Raw genomic sequence first — 8,206 nt, forward strand, 5'->3', positions numbered from 1 at the left:
TAATGTCTCTAATGGCAGGTCCTGAGGGCAGGGACTGCCTTTTCCAAATATCTGATGGTGAGTTGTTGGCAAAGCCTATGCGTGCTTTCTGTCTGTAGGTGATCACTGACCAAGTGGGAGGGGGAAAGTATACATGTGAGCCAGAGAATGAGAAAGAGGAAAAGAAGTCATTTTTCCTCATCCATTTGGAAATATGTTAGTTTGTATAAAGGGTTAGCTCTGGGTTTGACATTCAGATGCCTACAGAGCAGGTATCTTTAGTGAGTAAAGCAGGCCAGGGATGAGAAAATGAACAGTGCCAGGGAGACAGGGAGTAGCCGTTATGCTGAGCTTCAGGGCACAGGGGAGCAACAGAGAGTGTTAGGGGGTGTGTAGAGCCAGAGAGCACCTGTGCTCTGAATGGGGCAGCTGCCACCAGCTCAAGGGATGCTGCCTGAAAGAACATGGGCCCCGGGTTCCCAGGTCTTCTGGGTTTTTAAGAGGGGCCAAAAATTCAAAAAATTTGGTGAGACCTCCCTATTTTAAAATGTTGGTTGTAAATTAAAAACACTGAAGATCAACCTTGTGTGGATGAAACCAAAGGTGAGCATGTAGCAGACACCCTTTGAAGGCTTTGGGGCAGCTCCCCAAGGGCTGCAAGTCTGGTTAAAGTTGAAGTCGAGGTTAGGATGCCTTGACCAAACTCTTTCATGACAGCAGAACCTTGACTTAGCCTATGGATGTGTCTAGTGTATCCTGCCTTAGAACTGTTATGTGCTGGGAATGGGTCCCTGGGTTGCTCTCTGGAAGGAGCTAGATCATTATCCACCACATGCTAGGGATTCAGGATGGGGTTCCAGTAAAAAAACATTCCCCCCATCCAGTCCTTTTCCCTCTGAAAGAGCTCCCCTTTAAAACTCTGGGCACAGCTGTATAGTCTAGAGATATGTTTTCTGTTTCACTTTATTATTGATGATGAGTTATCTCTCATATCACATTTCTTTTACCCTTCTTTTCTAAGAACTTCAAATTATTCCATGAGACTAGAATGGAATTCAAGTTTTATTGTATCCCCGAACCAGCAAATTCACAACTGGTTTTGATTTAAAGAAAAACATATGTGATATCTCACAAAGTGTCTTCTGAAATAAGATACATATAAGATGTGAAATACTTATAAACTTAAATAAAAATTCTGGAGGGATATATATATATTTGTATTATTTATAATATATATTTATATATGCCATAATATATATAACATATTTTTATTTATTATTATTATTACTCTAGAATTTTTATTTAGATTTCTCTTGTGATTGACATCTTATATGCATCTTATTTCAGAGGACACTTTGTAGGAGAGCCAGGCCAGATTTTATGCAAAGTAGTATGCAAAAGCTACTCGCTTGGCTCAGGGTTTTTTTGTGTGTGTGTGTGTTTTCTTTTGTCAGGGTAGAGAGAAGGTTATTCTGAATAAGCAATTTGTTTTCCTTGTGGTTTACAATGAGGGGTTTGCAAACTTCTCCTATAATGACCCAGATAGTAAATATTTCAGGCTTTGTAGGCCAGAAGTCTGTTGCAACTACTCGGCTCTGGAGTTGTAGCATGAAAACAGCCCAAGACAGTATGTAAATGAATGGACATGGCTGTGTTCTTATAAAACTTTATTTACAAAAATAGGCAGCTGGCCAGATTGGCCCAGGGGCCACAGTCTGCTGATCCCTGATTTAGAAAGCCACTATTATACTGTTAATTTGGATGGTGGTAATATTTAGGGCATTTTCTAGGTCTCAGGACTAAGGAAAGAGAAGAATTTCACATCATGAGGTGAAAGGCTAGGAGTGCATTTCAGGGTCAGCAATGTCAACTGTATTGAGGCCTATTTGCAAAAATGTTTCAGAGCCAAAATATTCCATCACAAGATTTTAGAAAGCTGTCTACTAGATTTTCCAGTTTGAGTGCCGAGTCCAAACTACAATAGTGCAATGCTTATCTAAAGAGTCTGTCAATAATCTAGCCAGTCTATGTGCTGGCCATACAGAATAGTGACTCTGGGGACGTGATAACTAATGTTCATCTCTGGCAACTTAAGTATGAAAAAAGGCCAACTTTAAAATGGACGGATTTGTGCAAATGCGTGTCATCTTATGAGATAAATGATAATGGAAATTTAGTGGAACCTGACACAGGAGGCATGGAATTGCTGTAGTTAGAGAAATGGTCTCTTTCTGGTGACTACCGATTCTTCAATGACTGTGGCTCTCTGAAGTTGTTAATCACGGGGTGTTTAACAATTGCTGTGATGCCTTTGAGGATGTTGCTGTGATGCCTTTCTTTCTAAGAACTCAGATTCTTGTGGTCATATTCAGAATTAGGAGACTTCCCCCACCTCCTCAACCTCACATCCCAAAAGAACTGTTAAGAAATAATTTTCCTCCCTGGATGCTGGCGAAGATTCCTGATACCAGACATCCTATTGAATTAAAACCTTCTTACAGGGACTTCCCTGGTGGCGCAGTGGTTAAGAATCCGCCTGCCAATGCGGGGGACGTGGGCTCGATCCCTGGCCCGGGAAGATCCCACATGCTGCGGAGCAGCTAAACCCGTGCGCCACAACCACTGAGCCTGCGCTCTAGAGCCCACGAGCCGCAACTACTGAGCCCGTGTGCCACAGCTACTGAAGCCCGCGTGCCTAGAGCTCATGTTCCGCAACAAGAGAAGCCACCGCAATGAGAAGCCCGCACACCGCAATGAAGAGTAGCCCCCGCTCGCCACAACTAGAGAAAGTCTGCACGCAGCAACAAAGACCCAACACAGCCAAAAAAAAAAAAATTAATTAAAATAAATAAATTTTTTAAAAAAACTTTCTTACAAATTGAATGGGAGATGATCCTGAAGGGTGACCTCTGAGCTAGTCATGCCAGGTGGCAGCAGCTATGCCAAATGTACCCAAGATCCCTCTTTAGCCCTTATTAGAGGATGCTCAGTTGTTTGGAAAGGATCCGTAACTTTTCAGATCTCAGGATACCTTTTAGGGGTGCTTATTGCTAGGTTCCCCTGGTTATTTCCAAGTTTCCTTAAAAGGGGCAGGGGTTGGGATGGGCATGTTATATGTCAGCTCCATTTGCTGCAGGCTCTACCCTGTGATCACATCTGAGGTCACCCAGATGTCCGCTTTTAGGCACAGACTAAAAAAAGGAGAAAGAGTCTTCAGACCAAAAGTTAGAAACTCCTGTTATGTATTTTACATAAACGTGGTATAAGCAGCACAATCCCTTGGCTACCTGACCTTTCCTTACACCAGAATAGGAAATACTTTGTTGAGAGGTGGTAACAGTGGTCATCAATGGATTAGCACCAATCTGACTGATACAATTACATTGACTGTGCTGTTAGTGATTGCCTGGCAAGGCATAATCATAGCTGAGATGGATCTGGAAGTCCTAGTGGAACACTAGCTGAGGGAGTGTTGTGTTGTTTATTTTTAAGTGAGCATGTTACCAGGCCATGTTATATTGGGAATAACGTGCAAGGGTTGGAAAGTACTTCGCCACCCTATTTAATATTTGACACCACCATGTTCAAACTGGCTGAAAATAACTGTGGAAAACCCAAAAGGTACAAAAAAGATTAACACCATGTTTAAAGGGATGGACAATGAGCCCCTTAAGAAAAGGTTAAAGGATTTGGGCTTGTTTAACTTGGGGAAGAGAATTAGGGGTCACTTAGTAACCATCATTATTTGTATCATTGAGAAAAAGAGACTGACCAGTTGCCTTTGGTCTCTAGAGAGGACAGGAGGAGCACCTTGGGGCTTAGAACAAGTTGACAAACTTCTTTCGATATCAAAGATTTTTGACTATTGAGGCTCAAATGGAACTCGCTGATGGTCAAGGATTTCTCCTGCGTGGAGTTAGGGACGTGGGCTAGATGACCTTTTGGGGAACTGTCTAGCTCTTCAATGCTTTGAATTGCAGCTGGGCAACCTGAAAGAGTGAGTGCCTGACTCACCACCAGGGTGTGGGAGGCGTGGGGAAAATTAGTCTCATGAATGCTTATTACGATCATTAACTAAAATTACATTTCTAGGCTTGCTCCTATTCACCCTGGAGCAATGTCCCAAGCCCGTATGGGGACTCTTCTTGTTTTGATAGTGTGAGACACCCGCTGGAGAGTGAATGAGGTGGCAAGAGACATTTTCCTCCAGAGAAACACCAAACATGTGAAAAAGGAACTGTGAGAAGCAGCCGAAAAAACCACTATGGCCAAAAGGCCACAAAGTGAAAATTGCTCTGTTGAAACTCCATCTGAATTCCCCTCCAGTTCTCAGGTCATCGGACCCCACCATGTCCAGTGTCATCCTTGGTGCATGGACTTCATAGTTGCTCATAGGGCCTGGATATTATTCTCAGCTGGATTTTGGTTGAAGACCTCACTAATATTCATGGTTGCCTACTCTCTTCTCCCCAACTTGGTGGGGGAAGAAAGGTCTTATTAGAAGACAAAGTTAATTTTATATTTGTGTATATTAGACAAAAATTCTGTTTGGGAAAGGCAGTGACCAGGATGCTTTCTAAATAACTTAGAAAAGAACTCCTATAGAATGGTTTTGCTTGGTATTCGATTTAAAGAAGTAGCAAGGATTGTGCTGTATTTAGGGTGTGAAGTCAACTTTCTGTGGGCCAGAAATATGTAAAAGAGGTTGGGAATGGAGGTAACTTGTGTAAGAGGGGGTGGAGGAGGGGCGTGATGAATCGCTGGCATGAACACATGATGAAACTGCTACTTGGCTGAGTTATGGGTTCAGAGAGATTGGCAGTTTGTAATCTTGAAAACTTCTTTGGTTAAAATAGATTGTTTTCCCTTGGTAGACATCAACCTTTCGTCCACAATTGAAAAATAGATCAATACATTTTGACCATATACTGTTACCTTGCATAATGACCCCCTAGTTATTGGTTTGCTTTATGATACTGATCAATTAATCAAATATTTATTGAAGGCCTTCTATGTTGCAATACTGTGCTAGGTTTTGCAGGACATAAAAGAGGAGCAAAGGGGAATTGAGACAAACTTTTGGGGGTACTTTCTATGTGCTAGTCACTGATAGGCTTCTTATAGGTGTTAGCTTGTGAAAGCCATATTTAGTCCTTTCAGGTTAAGATTATTATTCCTATTTCACAGAAATGGAAATTGAAGCTCAGGGAGATGGAATTGACAAAGATAGTAGTCCCAGCTGGTAAAGTCTGATATTTCTAATCAAGGGTTTTCTGGCCCTAAGACTCTCTCCACTGTGTAAGACAGCTTTTCTGTTCATGAGGAGGAGAGACAGGCAGTTAGTATGTTATTTAAGACAAGACCGTCTAATTAAGTGCCAAGTTGGTGCAAAATGGGCCCAGCAAAGGGAGCTCAGCAAAGTATCAGATGGGCTCAGCAAAGGGAGTTAGGATTAGGAGTGCAGGCTGAAGTATGTCTTCATGGAAAGATGAGTAGAGTCGAGTGGGTAAAGAGGAGGCAGGCCACTGACAGCAGCAGTGGGGAATGTCTGAACAAAAGCTCAGAGGTGCAAGTGACACTGTAGGTTTGAAGCCATCACAGAGATGAGCCTGAAGGGAGTTGGGGGAGATCCTGGGCTGTAGTGAGGAGTCATAGGAATGTAAGTAGCATGCTCATTGTGGTGGGGCCTGATCCATAGCAAAGGAAACAGGAATGGTAGGAGCGTCGTGAGTTCTTGAGCAGGAGAATGTGATGTTTAGGATGGTAACGCGAGGACAGCCCCAATGCACACGTCAAGAAGTTTGGGTTTCGTACACGCTTCCCACCAGGCTGCCTCTGACCCTGTTGTGGTTATAGGATCCTAGCCCTTGTGGGGAAAAGAAGTGATCAGAATTCCTTCTAAATGCCTTTTAACAGAACCCCACTGTATCCCATCTTCTCTGTGACACTTGTCCAGCTGATGAAAGGTTCATCTTGCTTGGTATCAAACGATTCCGTGGGCATCTTCCGTGAAGTATACTCTGAAACCAGAGAATCTGCTATTATACTACCGATTGGTTTGCAATGCATTTGGGGAGGAGTATGGGATATCTCAAGAGGCTGGTTGGCCCCAGAGAGCTTTATATCCGACAGACCAGTTGAAATTTGGGATCAAAATCTATGATTATCCTCCTAGTCAAGTTGGAGAAAGGGTTGATTTGGAAAAGCAACCTTTAGACTGAAAGGTCAGTGAATGTCATTGAGGAAAATCAAGGAAACCAGGCTTAGATTCTGGCCATGGCCTTTGTTTGGGTGTAGAAGCTCCTTTTGGTACCACTGTCTGGACACCCTTAGCTGATTTACATGTTGGAGGATGAAGAAGCTGTGAGATTGCAATCCCCTGTCCTCATTTCCATTTTATCTCATACTCCCCACTTCATCTTGTTGATGGATTCCTCACTGGCCCCTGAGGCTGGAGGAGGTGTAGCCGTGTGTGCAGACTATGGACGGTGAGTTCAAAGTTCATGGGCCATCTTCTCCATGGTAGCCAAGTATGGTTGGCTCTTCCTGACGTGCTAAATCATAGCCACCACACTCTCCATGGAATCTTCCTGGCAGCCTTGACAGGGGTTACTGTCCCACTTAGCAGATGAGAGACCAAAACTCAGACGGGTTAAGTGACTTGGCCAAAGCTACACAGAAGTGGTAGGGCCCAGACTAGACTCCAGATCTTCTTTCTGATATTAACACGAGTGCATTTGCATTGCTTGTTACTCGCCTGTAATGTTCAGTGACAATTGCCTTGGCTTAGGCATGGCTAAAAGTGGCAGAGCCCTGGACTGAAAAGGTCATCTGACAGCACAGAATTGAAACCCTGTGAACTGAAACAGTAGAATAATAACCACCTTCCCTGAAAAAATGATTGGATCCACCCCTTCCCCTTCCACCCACCTGCCCAACATTTATGCAGCACCTGGGCCTCATATAGCACTATCTCACCAAACTCTTTCAAAATCGCTCTCTCCTTCATCTGCCTTTAGACTGTAACATTGCCATAGATCTGGAACAGCCAGCGTTCCGGGGCTGAGTTTTAACTGCCTCTAGCGCAGTGTTCTGTGTGTTTCATGCATCTACATACTGGCTTGAAATTTCCCTGTGTGTCCTACAGACAACACCTCAGGCCTGCCTCAAATGGTGCATGAGGTCTATCATAGGCGACCCTCAGAGTTGGTTTTGCCCTGCAGAGGCTGAGAAGGTTGCCTTTAAACGAAGTCTCTGCCTGGTGATTGGCGCAGGGAGACAGAGCTTCAGAGACGGCAACTTGCCCTCCCTGCTCCCTCTTCATTAATTCCAGGAAACTTTGCAGCTGCTCTCCCTGCTCTCCTGTCCTTCTGGTCTCTCCCCTGCGCTAATCACAGCTCATTTCTGCTGCATGCCTCATTTGGGAGAAGAGCGCTCCAGGGCTCCCAAAATGTGAAGAGGGAAATTAAGGATGGTTGGCCAAATGGGTCAGTCCATCGTCACTGGGACCGCCATCCTCCTCCTGGAAGGCCCCTGTGCTTTGTCCGGGGCTCACTGGGTGAGAGTTTCCCCATGGGTTTTTCCCAGGACCAGGTGGGGCTGGCTTTGGATGCTAAGGAGAGAAGGGGGACCAGGCTCTCTGAGCGCCAACTACACGTCATCATAGGTTCTCTAATCTCCTCACCTCCTTTAACGACCTGTGATGTTGGGTCTATATTACAGCTGAGGGAACTGAGGTGGAGAAAGGTTAAATAGTAATTTGCCCAAAACCTGGTAAATGCATATGTCTATTTGACTTCAAAGGCTGGGTTCTTTGTTTCCTTTTTTTTTTCTTTCTTTCCCTTTTAACCATTGCCCAGGGAGGTGGACCCTCCCGCATCCTCCCCCTCCTTCCTTAAACCATGGGCTCTGGGCTTCTGTTCATTCTTGTTTCCTCTCCTCCAGCCTCCTCTATGAACCTGGCTTTTTCCTATAGTAACAAGAATCCCGCTGGCTACCGGGCAAATCCATCTTCGCTGGGAGTCCTGTTACCCATTGGCTGGCCAGCATTGTGGGTTTAGCCATATGCTAATGAACCCCGGTTTCCCAGCAAAAGACAGACTGGGCAGTTGCAAAGAGCCAGCTGCCCTGGCCAGGCCTCTCTGTGCCGGGCAGCTCCGTAGGACCATTTTAGGTAGCTGTGAGCCTGTCAGCAGGGGAGCAAAGAGCTCTCTCTCACTCCCAGGTA

Source organism: Eschrichtius robustus, chromosome 1, assembly GCF_028021215.1.
Source record: "Eschrichtius robustus isolate mEscRob2 chromosome 1, mEscRob2.pri, whole genome shotgun sequence".
Lineage (NCBI taxonomy): Eukaryota > Metazoa > Chordata > Mammalia > Artiodactyla > Eschrichtiidae > Eschrichtius > Eschrichtius robustus.